Source organism: Gossypium arboreum, chromosome 4, assembly GCF_025698485.1.
Source record: "Gossypium arboreum isolate Shixiya-1 chromosome 4, ASM2569848v2, whole genome shotgun sequence".
NCBI classification, from domain to species: domain Eukaryota; kingdom Viridiplantae; phylum Streptophyta; class Magnoliopsida; order Malvales; family Malvaceae; genus Gossypium; species Gossypium arboreum.
Genome location: NC_069073.1, coordinates 112,315,226 through 112,339,911, shown reverse-complemented (window position 1 = coordinate 112,339,911; position 24,686 = coordinate 112,315,226). Strand labels below are relative to the sequence as shown.

At 36.0% G+C, this 24,686-nt stretch overlaps 1 non-coding gene across 1 annotated transcript; it reads left to right on the top strand.

Annotated features, from left to right (window-relative positions):
• Positions 1-21,588: 21,588 nt before the first annotated feature.
• LOC128292095 (small nucleolar RNA R71) lies at positions 21,589-21,695 on the top strand. The gene has a single exon (XR_008282080.1). It is a non-coding gene; the product is annotated as a small nucleolar RNA R71 (small nucleolar RNA).
• The last annotated feature ends 2,991 nt before the right edge of the window (positions 21,696-24,686 follow it).

Below are 24,686 nucleotides of genomic sequence, written 5' to 3'. Positions count from 1 at the left end.
GTCCCGAATGGTTTCCGATGGATGTTTGAGGCCTCGTGGGCTTATGTTAAGGAATTTAAACAAGTTTGAAAAAGTTTTAAATTTGGTCAAGTCTTGATGATTCGAAAAAGTTAGAATGCATGTGCTAACTAAGGTGACGCCTCATACCCCGTTCCGGTGTAGGACTCGAGTGTGGAGTGTTGCACCTAACTTTCGTAAGGAACTAAAAATTTATGGAACGATTTGCGTGCTTTATTAGGAATACGTTCATATCATTATTAAGCTGACATAATAATTTATTGAAATAATAGAATTTTATTTATACTGAAGTTTAGCATACTTAACAAAATTTTCAATTATTGAACAAAATATATCCTAATTATAATTAAAAGAAAATTTTATTCTGAGTGGAAATAATTCAATTTTTTGGTCCCCCCTACTTAAGAAGAACAATGTCATCATTGTTTACTGTGAATAGATACTATACACCAGGTAGGATTCTAGAAAAGAGGAGGTGAGTCAAATTGACTGCTTAAGTACCAAGCTCTCTCTAGAGCCAATCCTAGACATTTATATACCTATTGCCACACTTTATACTTTTCGACTTGTTCATTATCATGATTTCCATCTCTTGCTTTATTATGTGAAAATACAAATTCCTAATTAAACTTAATCCTAAAATGACCTAAGAACATAAATAAAATAAAGTCAAGATCCCCTTTTTATTTATTTGCATATCCTTTCAATTTCGACTCATCTTTTGCTCCATCATTATTGCCTTTGCATGAATCGCTTCACTTCTTCTTCGATAATGGACTCTATGGTTCAAATATAAAATCAGGAAATTTAGGAACAAAAATAAATGGGTCATTGTAAATTTTCTTAAGAGCACTTCTCGTCGAGTTATCCCTTATTTTTAAGTATCTCCAGTAAGCTTGTTGCTGCCATTGCATAAGCTGCATTATGTCGATCAATTTTGATGGTTCATCTCGAAGATCTGGGTGAGGTGATTGAGCTCTAAACATTGAAGTTTCGGCATCAGGTTCAGCTCTGGTTCCATTGGCTCCACCTTATCTAGGACTTCAGCTGATTGCATTGTAAGATCTTCTTCTTCTTCTTCAGGGTCCTCACTTTTTTGAACTCGTTGCTGTAGAATAAATTCTCCAGCTATTCGATAGAGGTCCCAATCTGTGATTGTGCCCTGGCTATAACCTTTCTTCTTTATGTTTGCAAGAATTTTAGCTTTCAAGCATAGAATTGTTATTGTAAGAGAAAAGTAGGTCGGGCCAGAACGTCTAACGGCACCATTCCGTATCACTCTCAAGATGATTTTTCCCACATCAATGGTCTATCCAGTTAAAATCGAGTATAATAAGACCATTCGCTCTAATGAAATTGTAGTCCCATGTGAGCTAGGCATAAGGCTGAAACGGATGAAATAGTACCATACCTTTGTGAGTGGTGTTAGACATTCTCTTTGACAAGTGTGGATTCCTTGCTTTGACACAGTCTACTTGGAACCTAGAACTATAAGTTCCTCGATAATTTCTTGCAAATTTTCAGGCTCTATATTGCTCATCAAGGAAGAATAATTGTCATTGTCGAAATCAGGCAATTCAAAGAACTCATTAATAGCGTTTGAAGTTATTGGTACCTTGATTCCATGAACTGGAACTTCTGTCAACTCACTTGAGGTTAAATTCGCATAGAATTCGCACACTAACTCCTTATCCACACTAGGTCTCTTCTTACAAAACAATTCCCAATTAAGGGCTTCAGCAACTTGACAAATACGTTCCATAAAGTCTTTGTAGTTGCTCTCTTTCAATTTAAAGCCTTTCTCTGGATGTATCTATTGATTTTTGAAGATACTCTCGTATCTTGCTTTGGCTTCTTCACAATGGAACTTGTTTTGTGTTTCATCAATTTGGACGCAGGCACGAGTTCTTTTGCGAGGCATGATTAACTTTTTTTAAGAACTCCTAATAAAAACATAGTTAGAAAGCAAAAGAGGTTGATTTAAAGTAGGTTGGAGGATTTAGCTAAGGATGGGTGAAGGAGTGTGCCGCTTGGGTGTTGGAACGCTGCTAGGTGTGCGAGTGGAAGGGCACCGGAGCAGGAAACAGTGCAGAGCAGTGTGCGAGCAGTGCACAGAGCCTTGTCGAGCTGGCCTGGTGCAGGCGCTAGGCACAGTCAGAGACACGGCTTAGGCGATTGGGGTGGAGAAAGCAGAGCCTTGGCGGGGCCGGGGTGCAAGCGGCATGCGATGGGCAAGTGTGCGTGAGGTCTATCGGGCGTGTGCTGGCTGACTGCTAGGTGATGTTGTGGCTAGGAGCTTGCGGCACTTAAGGGATTTGGTCCTTTAGGGTTTTGAGTGATGAATGAATTGAGGGAAGTAAGTGTGGAATTTATAGTGAGAGTAGTAGGAATTAGAGTAGAAGTCTTAGTATAATTTAACACAAAAAAAATTCTAATTCTAATTCTACTCAAAGTTAACAACCATTAATAATCAAATATATGCATATTAAATTATTAATGCTATTAATTTATTAAAACAAGATTAAAATTAAACTAATCTTAATTCCATGCTAAGTTGATAAAATTAATATATCAATTATAATAGATATAATTATATATTAATGATTATCATCTTATTATATTATTTGTATTTTTTAAATTAAAACATTTATTCTAGATGCCTTCTAAAATATTTACAAAAAAGGCACCTAATTTTTATTATTTAAGAAAATAGCAACCAAATTTTAAAAATAATTCAATTAAGTTCCTAGACTTAATGAAAATTTGAAATTGAGTTGAAATTTAAAACATGGATCAAAATTGACCTTTTTATTTGAAAAACCAAAAATTTAATTTTCTATTTAGGGAATAATTTCTCAGAAAATTATGTTAAAATTAATTCCCAAGAAAGATTAGAGGGGTCACAAACGGTCTCGCTCAAGTTCCAATCTCCTAGACAGAATTTATTTAAACATACTAATCCTAAAAATATACCCTAAATCATTTATTAAAAAAGGAAAATAAGAAAATTTAAACATCTAATAAGATGAACGAAATTTGATTCCATTCAATCTTATCTCCCCAGTAATGTTTCAGGTGCTGAGCATTAACTTGAAAATTACCTCCCTTACCCTGGAGTTCAACAACTCCATATGGATAGACGTGATGAATCGTAAATGGACCGGATCAATGTGATTTTAGTTTACCTAGAAATAACCTTAATCTGGAATTAAATAACAAGACTTGTTGACCTGCTTCAAATTCTCGAACTCGAATATGCTTGTCATGCCATTTCTTAAGTCTCTCATTGAGTAATTTGGCATTTTCGTACGAGAACATTTGGAATTCCTCTAGCTCATTGAGTTGGAGCATCCGTTTCTCTTTAGCAAGCTTAAGATTCATGTTGAGTTGTCGAAGGGTCTAGTAAGCTTTGTGCTCTAACTCTAAGGGCAGATGATAGGCTTTCCCAAAGACCAACCTATAGGGTGACATTCCTAAAGGTGTCTTGTATGCTGTTCTGTAAGCCCATAAAGCATCATCCAATCTTTTGGACCAATCTCGTCGATTTGGCAAACTACCTTCTCAAGTATGCCTTTGATCTCCTTGTTTTCCAGTTCAGCTTGCCCATTTGTCTGCGGATGGTAAGCTGAAGCGACCTTGTTTTTCACTCCATGTTTATCTAATAGCCATTTCAACCACTTGTTCACAAAATAAGACCCTTCATCACTGATGATGGCTCTTAGGGTTCCACACCTTGTGAACATATGTTTCTGCAAAAACTTTATCGCAACCTTAGCATCGTTTGTTAGATAGGATTCAGCCTGAATCCAATTAGACACGTAGTCTACAGCTACCAAGATGTACTTGTGACCAAAAGATGGAGGGAAAGGACCTTAGCATCTTTAACACATTTCATGTAACGCCTCATACCCAACGCAATCACCAGGTCTCAGTAATAGAATCTCACATTTGTTTTCAAAGCAACTACGACCACATTTTCATTCAATTATACATTTTATACCAACTATTAAAATTAATACATCATTATAACATATTATATAATTTTATTAGGGTTTATACAAGGTTAAGAAAGATCTTTTAGTAAATTGAGGCCATTTGAGGACTAAAATTTAAAACCTTTAAGATTTAACGTGCTAGTGTTGTGAAAAATGAAAGGATTATATTGTGACATCTAGGACAGTAGCTTAATGTCGCGACTTTAGTAGTGCAATGTCACAACCCCGAAAATAGTAAGTTGGCATCACGACATTGGGGTTGATGTCACAATATCAATAGAAGTGTGTCATGACTTTGAGGGCAGACTCCCTTAACATTTACTCGTTTTATTCAACTTGCTAATTTTCAATTTTCAGTAGGTCTAGATACCTCAAAGTATAATCCAATTCAACATATAAGATCATTTACATACTTTAACCATTAAAAACTTACACTAATTGTATACATGATTTAAACCATTAAAATATCATTCTTTAATTAACACTTATTGATAAATACCAAATTGCCAAAACCATAACTTAAAATTGACTCAACTTTAGGTACATGTCATTTACTAAAACATAGGGAGACTATTCAAACATTACTAAGTCGAGAGATGTGGTTTGGGTGTCAGATCAATTCTCAAGCCTTCGAGTTCCACTATTACCTTCGCACAGAAATAAACAAACTATACATTGAGCGATAAAGCTCAATGGTACTTTCACGATTCAAGTCATAAAATGAATATAATCATAATAAGAATTTAGTCAATTTATGTTAAGAAACAACTATTTCGATTTACATGTTTATTATTGAACACCAATCACAAACACTAACTCATTTAATAACCAATTAAAAACATTATATGCTATACTTCCTATTAACAAAGTTTCAATCCATTCCATTTCAATTTCATGTATTTATGAATATAATAGTATAGCACTCTATTATCATATTCATACAACTCCATATAATCATTTTTTTATGATTTGATTCTCTCTCTTGAGTTTATAGACTTATTCGTATTCAATTCGACCTCTAAGGCTCATTTTACTAGTTCATATGATCTTTAATAGGCTGACTTAGTCACATTCTATTTATGTGTACATTCAGTACTATTTTTTTTTATCATACTAATTCAATATCATTTTTTGAGCTCATACTATATAATCCTTTTTAACCTAACTCAGACTCGGGATAGATACACGAATCATTCAACCAACACACCAATCTGGTACCTAGTGCCTCATCGGAATGCCTAAAGTAAAATGTGTGCCCAACACTCAATGGAATGTTCGAAGTAATATACGCCCAATGCTCATTGGCATATACCCAAAGTATAACCTATAAAAAATCTAATCTTATGGCATTGATCTACTGTAATTCGGTGTAGTAGATTAAATTGGTTTTTGTACTTAAGGAGCTTGAATATGAGCAATCTTAGTATGTTTTAATTATTTTTTATTAGGTTATTTAAATTCAATAAAAAGTGTATTTTGAGTCTTTTATTGACCTTAGGGGACGAATGAGGCCTAAAGGAAAGCTAAAGTACTTAGTAAGCGCGCAAGAGAACATTCAAAGGAATAAGAACTCAAAGTTGGTCGTTGTGTTGCAACACGGGGCGTTCGATCTCTCAATATAGAGAGTAGTGATGTCTATGAAACCAACTAAAAATCTGACTAAGGAAAGTGTACCTGTCAATTAATAGTATAGCTACAGTGACCAAAGATATCGTTCCCACGCAGACTAAAAGTAATAGTAATTACAGTTTTTATATTATTTAATCGATAAATTTGATTGATTGATTAAAAACTAAAATTAACTAAGAACATGACAAAGAAAAAAATAAAAAAATTACCAATTAACAACCAAGAAGCAGACAATACCCAGAACAGAATTCACCCAGACTTCATCTATCACTATCAATCTAAATTACACAATTTCTTAATTTAGTATCTTGATCCGTAGAAATCTCTAAATTATGTTAATATCTCTCTTCAAGAATAAGAGCAACTGACTCTAGGTTGCTTAATTAAAATTTCTTTCTAATTAAAACCCCTATTATCACATTAACTTGATCAATGGATTCCCCTATTAGAATTTACTCTAAACCAATAGATTTATGTCATCCTATTTCTAGGATTGCATGCAACTCCACTCAATTACGCTAGATCTACTCTTAAACAAGGTTTCTTCCTCGTCTGATTTAAGCCCATCAAACATGGATCAATAGTCTAAAAATATTAAACCACAAATTAAGCACGTAATTGAGAACAAGATCCAAGTATTTATTGCGTAAAATAAAAATCAAACAATAAAATCCATAATAGGGTTCCTCTCCCTAGGTATTTAAAAAATTAGTTAATGCTAGCAAGTAAAAACATCCAAAATACAATATAACCATAAGAAACAAAGAAACTCATAATAATCTCCAAAGAGATCAAAAAGAAGTCTTCAATCTTGACGGAAATCTACCTCAGAATACACTTTAATGGTGTTTTTTGAGTTGTTTTCTTGCGTATTCTATGATGGCTCACTCCTATCTTCTTATTTTGTCATATATAGGTCTCAAAATGCTTGAAAAACCCTAAAAATTACATTTTTTCGCTATTCAGGGTGCAATAATGAAATCAACACGCTTGCCACATGGTTGGGTGGCAGCCTATGTGGCTCACACGGTCGTGTGGAATGGTCCAGCTCATGCGGCTCTTGTATCTATCTCTGATTTTCTACTTTTCGCTCTTTTTTCAATCCTTTTACCCCTAAATGCTCTTCTAAGTATAAAAACATGAATTTAAAGAATTCGTAGCATAAAATTCATAGATTACATCGAATGATCACCCAAAAACAGATTAAGAATACGATTAAAACATGTTATTTTTAGCAATTATCAAATATCCCCACGCTTAAGCGTTTGCTTGTCCTCAAGCAAAAGCCTCAACCCACACTCAAGTTAACTTTTCTCAATTTATTGTTTCAACTGATAATATATTAGGATAATTTAAAAATAATCATGAATTGGAATTTCATATTAAAATGACACTAAATAGCACAAGCAATCCAAGCAGAGAATTTTCAGCTTTAAAAACATTAAGGATCTCCCCTATCTTAAAAATTACTTGAAATTCAAACTCAACAAGAAATAGCATCCTCACTAAAGATTCACTCAAAGCACTCAAAGTGTTTAAGGTTCAAATAATGTACACTTAACAGTCAAATAAAAATTTTTATTACCATAGGCTTGCATGATAATCAAATCTCCACCACTATAGAATGAGATGACACACCAATCAAGTGGTCTTTACAATGTTCTAATGGGGCTTAGGTTAATAGTATGGAAAAGGTAAAAAAAAAGTGAGTTATAATCGAGAGCCTAGTTGATAAGTTACCAAATTATAAAAAATCAAATGTTGAATTAATAGGAATTCACATCAACAAGAAACAAATAATAAAAATGAGGTTTTCAACATAATATGAAACTAACGATTCAGGCTCAATTAATTTTACTTTTACTTTTTTTTCATTATCACTATTTTTTTGTAAAAGAAATCCAGCAAAACAAATCATGAAACATAGTTAGGCAACTAACCACATCAAATCTCGACAAAAAGAGAGTCAATAAAGAGGATAATTTTACAACATAGATATGGATTACCGGTTAACATAAACAGGTTAGAAAAAAAGAAGAAAAAAAATGTGTTAGGATCAACGAGGTTCACTATGGGATAATACAACAGGTAACTTGATTAAAGTTAGGTGGGTTAAAACCTAAACAGGTAACTTGATTAAAGTTAGGTGGGTTAAAACCTAAATGTCTCTATAATCTCAATATATCAAATCAATAATGTGGTCTCAACATGTATAACCGAAACAAGTTCTAGAATAACAATTCAAGTTAACATATTCTCAACCAAAAATAAAATGAGCAACTCACAAAAAATTATGGTTTTGATGTCAAACTTACAAATTTAAAATTTCAAATTAATATTTCAGTTCAAGGAGACAACCTAAAATATTTATTTCTGAAAAAACAACTTATCATGCTTGACTCTCTCGTGTCTTAAAGTATAAATCGACCAATGAACAAACATCCACAAATAAATCCCAAACAAAGTAAATAAAAACTCTAAATTTTAAAAAAAATAATTCAACGATAGGTGTGAGAAAATTACTAAAAAAAACAATAATTCAGAGATTTATCGCATAAAAAAATAAACGACCTCCCCACACTTAAGATGTACATTGTTCTCAATGTACAAACAAATATAAACAAAATAAGCACAATATCAAAAGAGAGGAAGAGAACTAAAACTACCTTGAATTTGGATGAATTAGCCAGAATAGTGATGGGAGAATCCAAATGAAGTACATGTTTTTGAGCAAAATAATAAGAAAATAGACAAAAATAAATAAGATAAAGAGATTACAAACTAGAAAAAACTATTGAAAATGCATAACAAAAATACATAAACAAATAAAATAAAAAATATAAATCTAGAAAGTAAAAAGATAGATAAAAAAAATAAAAATAGGGTTCAGGTTAGGAAGGAACAAAGGAAAAAAAAAAGGTTTTAAAAAAGGGAAAAAAAAGTACATGGCCATGTGAGCCACGTAGCCATGTGATTAGGCCATGTGCACCACACGGCTGTATGGTCAAGCCGTTCGGAATCAACCAGACCATGTGTGCTTCAAAAATAGAAAAAAAAACAAACTTAGTAACTACATAACCTAGGACACGCCCATGTATCCAGGCCGTGTGGGCCACACGATCGTGTCGCTAGGTTGTGTAACTCTCTATGCCAATGTGGGTTAAAAGAAAATTGAAAAAATTAGCTTTCATATTTGCACAGCCTATGGCACATTCGTATGTCTAGGTCGTGTGTCACACATGGCTGTATGGATCACCCCAAATTGTGTGGACCCTATTTTTCAAATTTTTTTCAAAACTTTTTCTCTTTTTTTTTTCAATTTTTCCTTTTTTTGTTATTTATTCTTTTTTTCCAAATTTTATTTTTTAATTTTTAGAATTTTTAAAAGTAATAAAATAAAAATAAATATACTATGTATATGTATATATATTGAATTTTTTGAAATAAAAAAATGTATTTTTTTTAAATAACATGAAAGTAAAATAAATAAATCAAATAAAAACACTCAGGTTGCAGCCTAAGAAGCGCTTATTTAAAGTCTAAGTTCGACTTTCCTTTTTAGCTAACGGTTGAGACGGATTTTGGAGCTAAAGCTCCTCTCTCTCGTTGTTAGTATTACCACCAAAATAAAGTTTGAGACGAAGATTGTTTACCTTGAATGTGTCATAATTAGGGTGTGTTACCTAAATGGTTCCGTATAGGAATACGCTTTGCACCATAAATGGTTTCAACCCTCTTGACTTAAGCTCTGAAGGGAACATTCGTGGATCTAATTTGTCTAGCATCACTTCGTCCCCAACTTTTAAATGCTTTGTCCTCTTTACATGTACACTATGATGTTGCTTAGTTATTTCTTTGACTATTATTGGGTTCTCATTAGCCTTTGTTCGTCATTCATCTAATTCATCGAACTGCACCATTAGCTCTCCATTCGTCCCTTGATTTTTATCACCTTGAGATGCATACTGTTCAAACACGTATTCATTAGTAAATTCCTGAAAGAATGTCAAGCCACATGATTATTAACATTAAAAGAATAACGAGTATCATCTCGCTCCCTCGGAACTGTAATGCCCCAAATCCTAAATAATTATTTTTGCATGGTTGTGACATAGCTGTGTATCTGTTTCAATGGTTAAGTGTTCTGGGAAGTGTCTGAGAAGTCATGAGTTCAAGCCTTGGCTTGTGCAAATATTTTGTTTCTTACTTGAATAAACCCTGTCTCTAGTTAGTAGGCTTCTTAATTAAATACCGGTAAAACATGTCAGAAAAGGCCTGCTAGTCTAGAGGATAGAGGCATGTGGAGTTTTTCATGGGGTCGGAGGTTCGAGACTTCGCAATGCAAAAGAAGTGTTTATTTTGCTGCCTTTGTCGTATGGGTAGTAGAAGTTGACCGAAACACCGTTGAGTGGAGTAGAGTTGAATGGGTGGTTGAGGAGATTATGGTGGAGAGAGTTTAGGAGGAAAATTTGGGATGTGAGGTTGTGGAGGAGTTGTGCCAAATTTGAACTTTAGGCACTAGAATTCGGCTAGGGACTAGGATAATTCTTCCCTTCTCACTTTTGGTTTCTAACTTTTTCATTTTGGTTTTTTTCGTTCACTTCTTGGTGTCGAAATTCTACTTTTAGGTTTTTACTACTTTTCCTCCTTTCGTGTTTCTCTCTTTTTGGGACCGATTATTGCTAGAGATCCTTCAGTTTTTGCTCATTTTGGTTTATTCCCGAATTTGTTTTTCCCTAAAATTCTTTTGGTTGACTGATTGCTTTCTCCTCTCCTTCTCTCATTTAGTTTTCCTCTATGGCTGAATGACCTTGCTTCCTATATCTCAATTCTTTTTGACAACTTTTTCCTCTACTATCGATTTCTCTTCTCTTTTTTTCTCCTCCCCCTCATTCAATTCTTTCTGTATTAACAGATCCCCTCTCTTTTTTCATATTGTTACCTTAACTGAATATTACTCATTCTTTCCCCCCTCTGTGTCGTTTCTTCTGTGCTCTCTGACGACTTAGGTGGTAATACAACTATTCGATTATGATCTTTTTCTCCCTTTCTCCCTCTTTATCTTTTTAGTCTTGCACTTAACATCTTCTTGTGCTGCCATTTTTTTATAGGGGGTGATTGTGCCATTATTGCCTCTATCAAAGTGAGTGCTTCTGACTTTCGTGTTTGGTGTAGGCCTACTACTCCTTTCTCTGAATCTTGGTTTTGCATTTTCGATAGGTCCATGCTCGGCTTCTGCCCTTTCGGCCTTCTATTTCTTTTCTCTCTCTGTCGTGCTAATCTTGTATCTAACACCTTCTCTTACTGCCAATTTACTAGAAGTATTGGGTGATCAATCTTGGTCAGCGGTTTAAGTGGGCTAAGTCACCTTTGTTCAATCAAGGCAAACATTAATGATGTTTTGGGATAAGTGTTTAAAAAGGGAATATTAACCCAATTGTCAAATGATTAATGGAAGGTCTTGATTGAATGTAGGTTTTGGTGTTCGTGGGCCATTCACATGTTTTTACAAATAGGTGCGTGTAAAATAATGCCTCTACTCGTAAATCGGTAAAAGCCAAAATAAGAGACCATCAATGCTACACGGGCTTTCGCTCACTCATTTTTTATCGTAGAAGCCGCCATGAGTGATTTCATGGGCTTAGACCGTTCTGGGCCATATTAGGATGAAATGGGCCATATGGGTCCCACACGGGTAAACCACACTGACGTGTGGTGAATATTGGGCTAGGCTGTGTAATCCACAAGGCCAAGGCCATTTCTAGGCTAGGTGGGCCACAAGGGCGTGTAGGCCCACAAAGGCCCGCATTATGGGCCTAGGGCCCATTTTTACTGCTTGACTGTAAGGTTGCACAAGCCACCCGAGATGACTGTGGACCTACTATGGGGTTGGTAAGCATACCTAGACCCCAAATTGATAAATAACTGTTATACCCCTATGAGGTAAAATGACTATAATGCCCTTATAAGATGTATGATTGATTGAGCATGCCATTTTATATATATTGCATGCATGCATGATATTATGATATGTTGCGGGATAGGTTTATTATGATTGGAGGAAGTGTACTGTACTAGCAGCTCTGCTGCAAATACTGTTTAGTGCCACAACCGGTGCTATTTTGAGTGTAGGGATGGGTGGGTTGATTTTATCCCCACATGGAGTGTAGGGCTGGACGGAGTGAAGTGTAGAGGTTGGTTGGATAGGATTTTTGATTACATATCTGTATTGTTACGACATTGAAATGGGCTACAGCCCACACTGATACTGATATTGTAATGGGCTAAGGCCTAAATGAAACTAAACTGTTACTGATACGGGCTTAGGCCCAGACTGTATTTGTTTACTGCATGAGTGACTGTTTGTTTATAAAGGGATTACACACTGAGTTTCTGTAAACTCACCCTTCTATTTATCTGCGCAGGTAATCCCCAGTCTTAGGCGGATCGGTGCTGCGAGGGACTTAAAGGTGGCCACATAACCGCACATGCTTACATATTTGCCTTTAAATGTACAAGTAATTCAATTTGGATATTTGTTTATGTAATAAGGCCTCTTTAAATTTTTAACTTTTAATTTGGGGTTTTATTTATTTTTATTAATATCTGTTAGTAATAGGATACGGGTTTTTAAAAAGATAAATGTTTTTCAAAACACCACGTTTACGCAACATATTTTAAAAGGTTACGCAACAAATAATGTTTTAAAAAGTAATAACAATTTTAATATGATTAACATTTTTCTAAACGACTTGAGTTTTAAATTAAACGAACATCTTTAAGATCACACAAAGAGGATAAATTGAGAATGGGTTTTTTACAATATCATACTTTACGAAAAACACTACAATGTGACATCACCAGATTAGGCCATAACATCCAGGCTGAGTTTAGGGTGTTACATTTAGTGGTATCAGAACTAGGTCACAAAACTCTACTGTGGATTTAGGTTTCCTCTAAAGTTTGAAATTTTCAAAAAGAACTGTTTTAAATGAATTGAAAGTATTTTGAAAAGTTTTACTGAATGTGTGGTACACCGAGTCTCCGGCGCTGATTCTATAAGTTTTCTAAAACTGTTGCTTGTTTAAAACTAAAATGCTGAGACTATTATAGGTAGTAGACTGTACTGAAATACTCTATTTAGGGTAAACCAAAACTGTAGTAAGACTTCGATCCGCGAAAACGAACTCTAAATTATTGATACTGTTTTCCATAAAATATCTATTAATAAACACTGGAACTATAAATTGATGCATAAAATTTTTAATACAGATAAAGCGTAAATCGATAATGAGCACCAGAGGTACTCGTGAAAGGGGTACAAGAGGCCGCGGTGGAGGCCGTAGAGGTGTTCGGGCTGGGTCTTTGTCATCTAGCCACATGCCTAATGTTGAAGCTAGGGAGGCACCGGTTTCACCTGTGACTAAGACAGGGTCTCATGATCACGTGGCCGTGGGTCAGTTACGAAAAGACTCTGTTCTAATGGGGTTGAAATTTTTAGGGGTATCGCTGGAGTTGCCCCTAATATGGCAGAATATTGGATTGAGGCCACAGAGAGGATCATGGACGACCTTGACTGCACCCCTGAGCAGAAACTAAAAGGTGTAGTGTCACTGCTGCGAGACGAAGCTTATCACTAGTAGCTTACAATTAAAGAGGGAACTCAGCCCAATTGGTTGACTTGGGAATTCCTCGAGACTGCTTTCTAGGGAAAGTATGTAGGCACTAGTTATGTGGATGCTCGAAGGAGAGAGTTTTTGAATTTGACTTAGGGGGATAAATCAGTGGCTGAATATGAGGCTGAATTTTTTACATTAAGCCGCTATACACGTGGGATAGTGGCAACCAAGTATGAGCGGTGTGTTTATTTCGAGGACAGCCTCAGGGATAGTCTAAGGCTTCTGATAGCTCCACAGAGGGAGTGAGATTTTGCTACATTAGTAGATAAGGCTAAGATCGCCGAGGATGTGAAGCGCACTGAGCCTCAGAACCGTGAAAAGGAAAGAGGTAGGAATAAGAGAGATTCAGAGCCCTCAAGTTATTTTCTGAGGCCTAAGAAAAAGGCCAGATTCGATGGGTCGGTCAGAGTTGGGGTCCCTGTTGCTATTACTGGACCGTAGCCCTGTGCGAGTTATGGGAGAAACCATCAGGGCGAGTGCTGGAAAAGGATTGGGGCATGTTTGAGGTGTGGTTCATTAGAGTACCATATCATAGATTGTCCACGGAGGCCTGAGCAGATGCAAGCTACTGGTTTGGGTAATGTACAGCAGGGTGTTTAGCAGCCACCGAGAGGCCGTGGTCAGGCCAAAGGTGGAAATGGTATGGTCGTGGTCAGAGGGCACCGGCGAGGTCTTGGTCATCTTGGCGAGGCGACCACTACGGTTTATCTTTGCGTCATTGAGAGGATGGAGATGCCCCAGATGTTATCACAGGTACGTTCTTTATCCATAATGTACCTTATACTACATTGATTGATGTTGGATCTACTCCTTCCTATATAGCATACACTGTATCTAAGACTTTGGGTATAATGGTTGAGAGCACTACCAGTGAGGTTACTGTATTGAGTCTATTAAGGCAGTCAGTGAGGGTAGATAAATTGTTTAGAGATGTACCTTTGGAGGTTCAAGGAACGATCATTTTAGCGGATTTGATGGAACTCCCTTTTGGAGAATTCAAATTAATACTGGGTATGGATTGGCTAGTGAAACATCGGGTAAACTTGGACTGTGCTACTAAATGGATGGTATTGAAAACTGTGGAGGATAAGGAGGTAATTGTAATTGAGGAGTGTCAGAACTACTTGTCAAATGTAATATCTGCATTAAGGGCTGAGAAATTGGTTTGCATGGGTTGTGAAGCGTATCTAGCTTACATCAGTGTTTCAGATTCTGAGATTTCTTCTATTAGGGATATCAGAACAGTTAAAGACTTTCTGGATGTTTTTCCCGATGAGCTACCTGGGTTACTTCCAAACCGTGAAGTTGAGTTTGGGATTGAGTTCCTGCCTGGTAGAGCTCCGGTGTCCATCGTCCCTTATAAATGGCACCGAAAGAGCTTGTGAAGCTTAAGACTCAAATTCAAGAATTATTAGATCGAGGGTTCATTCGACTTAGTGTGTCTCCGTGGGTAGCACCAGTTTTGTTTGTGCAAAAGAAGGATAGATCCATGCATATGTGCATCGATTACAGGTAATTGAATAAATTGACTGTTAAGAATAAGTACTCCATACCAAGAATTGATGATCTATTCAAACAGTTTCATGGAGCTTCAATTTTCTCTAAGATTGATCTCGTACCATCAATTGAGGGTTAAAGAGACTGATGTGTATAAGATAGTGTTTAGGACTCATTATGGTCATTACGAGTTTCTAGTTATGCCATTTGGACTGATGAATGCACCAGTGGCTTTTATGGATCTAATGAACTGAGTGTTCCAGCCTTATCTGGATCGGTTCGTAGTAGTTTTTATTGATGACATTCTGGTGTATTCAAGAACTGAAGATGAACATGATGCACATCTCCGAATGGTTCTGCAGATTTTGAAGGAGAAACAACTGTATGCCAAGTTTAGTAAGTGTGAATTCTGGTTTCGAGAGGTAACATTTCTAAGTCATATGGTATCTGTCGAAAGGATTAGGGTTGATCCTCAAAAAATCGAAGCTATTCTGGACTAGAAGCTGCCTAAGACGGTATTTGCGATTTGTAGTTTTTTGGGACTGGCAGGGTATTATAGACGATTTGTTGAAGGGTTTTCATTAATTGCTGCACCTCTGACTAAGTTGTTACGTAAAGGTGTGCCGTTTAACTAGACTGATATGCAACAAGAGAGTTTTGATAAGCTTAAGAAAGTTCTAAATGAAGCTCCTGTCTTGATACAGCCAGAGTCTGGGAAAGAGTTCACTGTTTACAGCAATGCATCATATGTTGGGTTGGGATGTTTGTTAACGCAAGAGGGTATGGTGGTTGCATATACATCTCATCAACTTAAGACTCATAAGGTGAATTATTCGATGCATGACTTGGAGTTGGCTGCAGTGGTTTTGGCACTGAAAATTTGGAGGCACTACCTGTACGATGAGAAGTGTATCATTTACAAGAATCACAAGAGCCTCAAGTATCCCCTCACTCAGAAGGAGCTAAATCTTAGGTAGCGTAAATGGATTGAGCTACTAAAAGACTATGACTGTACGATCGAATACCATCCTGGTAAGGCCAATGTGGTGACCGATGCACTAAGCTGTAGGGCTATGACTGATCTAAGGGCGATATTTACTCGCCTCAGTTTATTTGATGATGGTAGCTTGTTGGCTGAGCTCCAAGTTAAACTGATGTGGATTGAGCAGATTAAGGGTAAACAGTTGGAGGATGAGTCACTAGGTCCTCGATTCAGACAGATAGAGAGTGGAGAAACATCAGATTTTGGACTAAATAGCGAAGGGGTACTTTGTTTCCGTGGGAGAGTCTGTCTACCAAAGGTTACTGATTTGAGGCAGTCCATACTGCAAGAGGTGCATAGTAGCCCTTATGTTATGCATCCCGGCGGGAATAAGATGTACCGAGACCTTTGAGAGTTATCTTGGTGGCCAGGTCTTAAACGTGAAGTTACTAACTTTGTGAGTAAATGTTTGACTTGCCAGGAGGTTAAGGCTAAACATCAGTAACCTTCAGGGTTGCTTCAGCCAGTTAAGATTCCACTTTGGAAATGAGAGAGAGTAACTATGGACTTCGTTAGTGGGATACCCCTAATGCCTACTAAAAAGGATTCAGTATGGGTCATCGTGGATCGATTGACCCAATCAGCCCATTTCATACCAGTTCGTACTGATTACTCTTTGTAAAAGCTGGCTAAACTGTATGTGGCTGAGATAGTGAGACTACATGGGATACCTGTTTCTATAATTTCTGATAGAGATCCTCGCTTCACGTCTCGATTCTGGAAGAAGTTACACGAGGGTTTGGGTACAAGGTTGGACTTCAGTACTGCGTTCCATCCTCAGACAGATAGTCAGTCAGAAAAGGTGATTTAGATATTGTAGGACATGTTACGGAGTTGTGCAATTGATTTCTAAGGCAGTTGGGAAGATTACTGCCGTTAGCAGAGTTTGCGTATAGCAATAGCTACTAGTCTACCATACGGATGGCACCGTACGAGGCATTATATGGTCGTAGGTGTCGTACTCCTTCGTGTTGGACTAAGTTGGGCGAGCGGCATGTTCTGGGCCCTAAATTAGTTTCTGATACCGAGGCTAAAGTTAGACTAATTTGGGATCGACTAAAGACGGCATCAGACAGACAGAAGTTGTCTTCAGATCTGAAGCATAAGAAGATTGAATATTCTGTGGGGGATTTCATTTTCCTCAAGGTCTCACCATGGAAGAAGGTGCTGAGATTTGGACGGAAGGGCAAGCTGAGCCATAGATTCATTAGGCCCTACCACATACTGAAGCTTGTGGGATCGGTTGCCTATCAACTTGAGTTACCTCCAGAGTTAGACCGGATTCATGATGTGTTCCACGTCTCTATGTTGAGGCGCTGCCGCTCTAATCCTATACACGTTATTTTGACTGAGAAGGTTGAAGTTAGGCCAGATTTGACTTTCGAGGAGGAGCCAGTTAAAATTTTAGGTCATGATGTAAAAGTTTTACGTAAAAAGTCTATCTCACTGGTTAAAGTACTTTGGCGCAATCACAACTCAGAGGAGGCCACGTGGGAACCCGAAGAGGCGATGCAACAACAGTACTCTCATCTGTTTTGACCAGGTAAATTTCAAAGCCAAAATTTTCTTTTCGAAGGGTAGAGCTGTAACGCTCCAAATCCTAAATAATTTTTTTTTGCGTGGTTGTGACACAACTGCGTATATGTTTCAGTGGTTAAGTGTTCTAGGAAGTGTCTGAGAAGTCATGGGTTCAAGCCTTGGCTTATGCAAAAATTTTGTTTCTTACTTGAATAAACCATGTCTCTAGTCAGTAGGCTTCTTAATTAAATATGGGTAAAACATGTCAGAAAAGGCCTGCTAGTTCAGAGGATATGGGCATGTGAAGTGTTCCATGGGGTCAGAGGTTCGAGACTTGGCGATGCAAAAGAAGTGTTTATTTTTCCGCCTTTGCCGTGTGGGTAGTAGAAGTTGACTAAAATATTGTTGAGTGGAGTGGAGTTGAATGGGTGGTTGAGGAGATTATGGTGGAGAGATTTTAGGAGGAAAATTTGGGATGTGAGATTGTATAGGAGTTGTGCCGAATTTTAACTTTAGGCAATCAGAATTTGGCTAGGGACTAGGATGATTCTTCCCTTCTCACTTTCGGTTTCTGACTTTTACGTTTTGGTTCTTTTATTTCACTCCTTAGTACCGAAATTCTACTTTTAGTTTTTTATTACTTTTCCTCTTTTCGTGTTTCTCTCTTTTTGGGACCGATTGTTGCAAGAGATCCTTCAGGTTTTGCTCGTTTTGGTCTATTCCCGAATTTATTTTTCCCTAAATTTGGTTGACCGATTGCTTTCTCTTCTCCTTCTCTCATTTAGTTTTCCTCTATGGTCGAATGACCTTGCTTCCTATCTCTCAATTCTTTTTGACAACTTCTTCCTCTACTACTGATTTCTCTTCTCTTCTTTTCTCCTCCCTCTCCTTCGATTCTTTCTGTATTAACAGATCCACTCTCTTTTTCATATTGTTACCTTGATCAAATATTACTCATTCTTTCCCCCCTCTGTGTCGTTTCTTCTGTGCTCTCTGACGACTTAAGTGGTAATACAACTATTCAGTTATGCTTTTTTTCTCCCTTTCTCGCTCTTTATCTTTTTAGTCTTGCACTTAACATCTTCTTGTGCTGCCGTTATCTGATAGGGGGTAATTGTGCCATTGTTGGCTCTGTCAAAGTGAGTGCTTCCGACTTTCGTGTAGGGTGTAGGCCTACTACTCCTTTCTCTGAATCTTGGTTTTGCATTTTCAGTCGGTCCATGCTTGGCTTCTGCCCTTTCGGCCTTCTCTTTCTTTTCTCTCTCTGTCGTACTAATCTTGTATCTAACACCTTCTCTTACTGTCGATTTGCTAGGAGTATTGGGTGATCAATCTTGGTCAAGGGTTTAAGTGGACTAGGCCACCTTTGTTCAATCAAGGCAAGTATTAATAATGTTTTGGGATAAATGTTTAAAAAGGGGTTGTTAACCCAATTGTCAAATGATTAATGGAAGGTCTTGATTGAATGTAGGTTTTGGTGCTCGTGGGCTATTCACACGTTTTTGCAAACATGTGTGTAAAACACTGTCTCTACTCGTAAATTGGAAAAAGCTGAAACAAGAGACCGTTGATGCTACACGGGCGTGCGCTCACTTGTGTGGTAATCCGAATGCATAAACATGGTCGTTTGATCGTAGAGGCCACCATGAGAGATTTCATGGGCTTATGTCGTTCTGGGCCATATTGGGCTGAAATGGGATGTGTGGGCCCCACGGGTACGTGAGCCCCACACGGGTAAACCATCCTGACATGTGGTGAATATTGGGCCAGGCTATGTAATCCATATGGCCAAGGCCATTTCTGGGCTAGGTAGGGCACACAGGCGTCTGGGCCCAGATGGCCGCATTGTGGGCCTTAAGCCCATTTTCATTGTTTGACTGTTAAGGTTGCACAGGTCGCCCGAGACGATTGTGGATCTACTGTGGGGTCGGTAACCATACCTAGACCCCAAATTGATAAATGACTGTTTTTCCCCTATAAGGTAAAATGACTATTATGCCCTTATAAGATGTATGACTGGTTGAGCATGTCATTTTATTTATATTGCGTACATGCATGATACTATGATATGTTGCATAGGGATGGATTTATTATGATTGGAGGAAGTGTACTGTAGTAGTAGCTCTAGTGCAAATACTGTTTAGTGCCGCAACCGGTGCTATTTTGGAGTATAGGGATGGGTGGGTTGATTTTATCCCCACATGGAGTGTAGGGCTAGACGTAGTGGAGTGGAAAGGCTGGTTGGGTAGGATTTTTGCTTGCATATCTATATTGTTATCGAAACTGAAATGAGCTAAGGCCCACATTGATACTGTTATTGTAATGGGCTAAAGCCTAAATGAAACTAAACTGTTACTGACACGGGCTTAGGCCTAGACTGTATTTGTTTACTACATGATTGATAGTTTGTTTATAAAGGGATTACATATTGAGTTTGCGTAAACTCACCCTTCTGTTTATCTGCGCAGGTAATCCCTATTCTTAGGTGGATCGGTGCTGCGAGGGACTCAAAGGTGGCCACATAACCGCACATGCTTCCATATTTGCCTTTAATGTACAAGTAATTCAATTTGGGTATTTGTTTATGTAATAAGGCCTCTTTAAATTTTTAACTTTTAATTTGGGGTTTTATTTATTTTGATTCATATGTGTTAGTAATAGGACGCGGGTTTTCAAAAGGATAAATGTTTTTCAAAACACCACGTTTACGCAACATATTTTAAAAGCTTCTGCAGCAAACAATGTTTTAAAAAGTAATAACAATTTTAATATGATTAATATTTTGCTAAACAACTTGAGTTTTAAATTAAACCAACATCTTTAAGATCACACAAAGAGGATAAATTAAGAATAGGTTTTTACAATATCGTACTTTCTGAAAAACACTACAATGTGACATTGCCAGATTCGGCCATAACATCCAGCCGGGTTTGGGGTGTTACAGGAACTCTAGCAAAATCACATGCTTGAAGAGTAATCTTTTCATCACCTACACTCAGCACAAATTCACCACTACCGACATCAATAACAATTTTAGTGTTGGCTAAAAATGGTCAAGCTAATATCATGGGTACCTCAATATCATCATCCATGTCCAACATAACAAAATCAGCAGGGAATATAAATTTATCAACTTTAACAAGTACATCTTCAATAATAACCCTAAGATACCTAATTGATCTGCTAGCTAATTGAATACTCATCCTAGTGGGATTTGGTTCCTCGAGACCAAGTTGCTTCAAGGCATAACATTTATACTAGCCCCCAAATCAGGAAAAGCTTTTTCAACATTTAAATTACCAATAAGATATGAAATAGTAAAACTCTATTGATCTTCAAACTTGTTGGGTAGCTTGTTTTGGAGAATAGCCAAGCAATCCTCATTGAGCTCCATATTTGACAAGTCGTCTAACTCCGAATATGGAATTTGTAGTTTATACTCTCTAACCACCGGTTTATGCTCTTTCTTGCTTTCCTCAACTCCATCATTTTTCTCTACAGCTTCTAGATTTACCTTCTTTTCAAGCTCGACTAACCCTTCCATGCTTCGAATAGTGATTACATGGACTTGCTCCTTTGGATTAGTTTCAGTGTTACTAGGTAAACTAACTTGTCGTCTCTCCAAAAAAAATTTAGCAAGTTGTCCAATATGATTTTCAAGCTCTTGAATTGATGTTTGTTGATTTTTCAAAGCTGTCTCACTGTTCTGAAATTGAGTTTCGGACATCAAAATAAATTTAGCTAACATCTCCTCAAGGCTCAGTTTCTTTTCCTGCTAATAAGGTTACTGAAAACCCGGAGGAGGTTTATTTTGAGGTTTAGAATTATTACCCATCAAGTCGACTTGCTCATGCTCCATGTTGACTTGAAGGGTGAATAGTCTGAATTAATCATTCCCGCTCCATTCATATCATATTGCATCACTAAATTCACTTGCTTAGAAAAATTCAAACCATCAATTTTCTTACTAAGAGCTTCAACCTAATTTTCTAACATAGAAACTACATCAATATCAAAAACTTCAATTGCTTTAGTAGGTTTTATTCTCGTAACTTGCCACTAATAATTATTCAGTGTCATCTCCTCAATAAACTCTTGAGCTGCCTCAAATGTTTGTTTATTCAATATTCTGCCAGTTGTTGCATCAATCATCTGTCTAATGGAGAGGTTCAAACAATTGCAAAAATTCTAAACTTGAAGCCACAAAGGTAGTCCATGATGAGGACACCTTCTCAACAAATCCTTAAATCTCTCTCATGTATCATAAAGTGTCTCAATATCAAACTGAACAAAATAAAAGATGTCATTCCTCAGCTTAACTGTTTTAGCTGGTGGAAAATATTTTAACAAAAAATTCTCAGTCATTTGGGCCCAAGTCGTGATAGAACCCTATGGTAATGAATTTAACCACTGTTTTGTCTTGTTCCTCAACGAGAATGGGAACAACCATAAGCGTATGGCATCATCAGTAACGCCATCGATCTTGAAAGTGTCACAAATCTCTAGAAAGTTAGCCAAATGAGCATTCAGATCTTCATCTTGCAAACCATAAAACTAAACATATTGGCACTATCTGAATTGTGTTTGATTTAATCTCAAAATTATTTGCATTAACAGTCAGTTTAACAATACTCGATTTAGCCCCAATCAGAGTAGCAAGACGTACAAGAGGCTGCTGATTATTTTTATAATCATCCATGTCTACAGTAACATCCTTTTCCTCTTGATCGTCTATTAAAATCTGTTGACCTTGCTTTTCTTCTCTAACCTTTCTACAATTTTCGCAAGCAGTCTTTTCAATTTCACTATAAAAAATTAACAGTTTCGACGAGTTTCCTCTAAGCATAAACCAAAAAAACCTATAAGAGTTAAACATACGAAAATTTAAAATGTAACAATTAAATAGAAAATAAAAAAATATTAAAATAAAAATAAAAAATGACTAAATTACTAGAAATAAAATTTTCCTAATATTTTAGTCCCCGACAACGGTGCCAAAAATTTGATGTCCATGAAACCAACTAAAAATCTGACTAAGGCAAATGCAACTATCAATTAATAGTATAGCTACAATGAGCAAAGATATCATTCCCACGAAGACTAAAAGTACTAGTAATTACCGTCTTTCTATTATTTAACCAATAAAATTCGAGTGACTGATTAAAAACTAAAATTAACTAATTAAATGGATTAAGAACACAACAAAGAACAAAATAGGAAAATAACTGATTAACAACCAATAAGCGAAACAATACCCAAAAAAGAATTTACCTAGACTTCATCTGTCACCATCAATCTAAATTAGACAACTTATTCACTTAGTATCTTGATCCATAGAAATCCCTAAATTACCCTAATATCTCTCTTCAAGAATAAGAGCAACTGACTCTATGTTGATTAATTGAAATTTCTTTCTAATTAAAACCCCTATTATCACATTAACTCAATTTATGGATTTCCCTATTAGATTTGACTCTAACTTGATAGTTTATGTCGTCCTATTTCTAGGATTGCATGCAACTCTACTCATTACGCTAGATCTACTCTTAAACAGGGTCCATTCCTCGTTTGATTTAAACACATCAAACATGGATTAGTTGTAACGACCCGATAGTTAGGGTGTCAGAAAATGAAATTTAGGGCTCTATTTCTGTTAAATGAATCCGTAAATATTTTTATTTAATATTTATGAGGTTAGTTTAGTAGTGACTTAGTTTTTGGTTTAGTGAATTTTGTGAAATTAGGAGTTGTTAAAGTACTAGGACTAAATCGCATATAAGTTAAAAGTTGAATTATAGTTTAAACAAATTAAAGGGATTAAAATGGTAAATATACATATACCTTGTTTAGTGGGCGTCATTAATGAAATATATATAATATATGTAATCTTATTATATATATTATAGTAATTAATAGTTAAATGTTAAATGTTAAATGTTAAATGTATGTATATATATGTATTATATAATAATTAGTAAATGAAATTATAATAAAAAGAAAGTGTTGCATGCAAATTAAAAGAAAAAAAAAAGAAAGAAAAGAAGAGACAATGCACCGCATAAGGGTATCATTCAAACTTCAGCGGTTAGTCAATTTAGTTCTTTTTCTTGTAATTTTTACATTTTTGGAATCTCGGTACTTAAGGCTAGTCGACCTATGTTGTAATTTTAGCATTGATTAAGATTTTAGATGTTTTTATTGTTGAATAGTTTTAGTATTAGGGATTAAATTGATAGATTTTTAAGTTAGAAATAGAAAATGATTAAATTGTAGAACAAATTGTAAATTTTGAGTAATAGGGACTAAATTGTGAAAAATTCAAAAATTTAGGGGTATAATTGAAAATAGGGAGTTAAATTTAGATAAAAGTGAAATGAGTATGAAAATATAGAGTTTAATGTGAAGAATAAAAATTAGTCTCGATTTAAGGATTAAATTGAGAATTAAGCAAATGTTGTGTAAAAATTGAAATATTCAATGTAGAATTGAATTGTGTAGTATTAATGTATTTTAATTGTTTTAATTCCGTAGCTAACATCGTACCGGAATCCTCGACTAAAAAGGGGAAGGATAAAATCGAAGTCGAATAGCTTGGAATCTACGGTTTGTGTTTATATTATTTGAACCTATTTGTTAATTATTGTATTTTGAATTATTGCATATAGTAAGTAGTTAAGGTGAGTACTTTAGTACTTTAAGATTGAAATGAAATTATATTTGGTTGAAATGGATTGATTTGGTATATATATTATGAATGTATTGATTTTATGAAATTGAAATGAATATATGTGTAAGTGTGATAATGTGTAAATATGATAATTGGATATTCGATGTATTTGTAAGTGAAATGGCACCCTCTTAACTGTTTCAGGCTAAGTCAGATATAAATGGCATGCCATAGGATAGGAAGACTTCAGGGATTTCTTCAACTTCGTGTAATACCCCCAAACCCTGCCTAGACGTTATGGCTGAATCTGGCGATGTCACATGGAATGGGATTTGAAATCGAATTTATCAAGTTAAAATCGTTTTCATTTATTAGCTTCCCTTTATCTCTCATCAATTTCAAAATTATCTTCTAGTTAATTTGATTCGTTTACAAACATATTCTGTAGCGGAAGCTTTTAAAATCATGATGTTTAAAGAAAACCGTTTGCATTCAGGAAAAATGTTGTTTTTAATCTAACCAAGTTTTCGTTGAGTTTTGCAATTTTAAAAGTCCATCAAAACAGTTAAAATCCAAAATAAAGGCAAACAATCCAAAAGTCCCAAATTACATCAAAAACACCCCCCAAAAAATAGAAATAA